The following is a 1,455-nucleotide window of genomic DNA, read 5'->3' as shown; positions in this document are numbered from 1 at the left end:
AAGCAAAACAGACAGGTGGAAGCATGGTCTGCCATTGTAGCTATATTTAAAATAATTAATTAGCAAATCTGTATTGTATGTATTCAAGGTATACAATCTAATGATTTGGCATAAGTCTACATTGTATAATTAATTACCAGAGCCAATCATATGCTGCCTCAGCCCCTGTGAATCCATACGTGCACTGGTACTGCTGACCTAGAGGACCTGTTTCTTTGGTGTCTCCATTCCCTCTGGGTGATGGGAGGGACTGGATAGAGATACCCCTTTTAGTGTTGAATGTTCCACAGTCTCCACATGCTGTCTGCCTGCAGCTTTCTGTGTTAAGGAGGAAGCTTCTCTGATGGTGGCTGAACAAAGCAAGGCACTGACCTATGGTTATAGCAGAACGTCATTAGGACTCATTTTATTAGCATTTCTTTTTTGTTGGTTTGCTTATCTGTTTTTAAAAGAACAGTGGTATTTGGTGTTACACTAGGTTCCTGGACTGTCTAGTCTCAGCTTCTTGGTCACCCAAGCAGCATCAAGTATGGGCTCTGTCTTATGGAGTGGACCTTAAGTGAAAACAGACACAGGTTATGTACCTTCACAAGCTTTGTGCCGCCATTGCTCTGGCATACCTTGTGGTGGTTTTGGGATCAAAGGGTTTGTAGCTGGGTGGTTTTTACCTTTCTCCTTTGGTAGCCTGTTGTGCTGTATTTTGATTGTATTGTGACAATAAAGCTTGACTGGAATCAGAGGATGGAGTTAGCCACTAGCTGACCAAAATTAACCATGGAGGTTTTGGAGGACTGAGGATAGATAGGAGACAGGAAGTACCAAGATGGTGCTGGGAGGGGGATCTCAGTCCTTTTGGATGGAAGGGATAGGAAGTCACTGGTGGCTGTTCCTCTGTGGCTCTGATGTTTTAGGTTCTTACCCCAATATCTCATTACCTATTTTTTTATTGTCAAAGATTAATTAGCTAAATGCTTCAGCAGCCTGCAGACTATCCACTTCCATCAAAGATGCTAGCCAGGAGGCATAGCTTGCTTGACTTCTCTGTGTTCATAGAATTGTATAGGTGTTGTCTTCAGCAATGGGGCCTCACTGTCAGTTTGTGGGGAGCAACCTATGGCAAGAGTCAGGGTTTGGGGGGTGTGCCTATAGAAACCCTTCATCCAACACGTAAACCGATGACATGACCCCTCCATGCTATGGTTACAGGGGAGGTTTATATTGTAGAGATGAGAGAGACAACAACCAGAAGCCTCTGGGAGAGCACACAGCAAAGGGAGAGAGAAGTAAACTGAACATGCCCAGGAGACTGGTCGTGGCCAGGGCTATCTGTGAGGGAAGAATGGCAGGGGCAGAGAGTAGAGAAGGCGTAGTGAGAGACACCGGAGCAGAGCAGAGGAAGAGCAATGGGGAGCAGAGCAGAGGAAGAGCAATGGGGAGCAGAGCAGAGGAAGAGCA

Source organism: Microtus ochrogaster, chromosome 1, assembly GCF_000317375.1.
Source record: "Microtus ochrogaster isolate Prairie Vole_2 chromosome 1, MicOch1.0, whole genome shotgun sequence".
NCBI classification, from domain to species: Eukaryota; Metazoa; Chordata; class Mammalia; order Rodentia; family Cricetidae; genus Microtus; species Microtus ochrogaster.
This window is presented reverse-complemented; position numbering follows the sequence as displayed.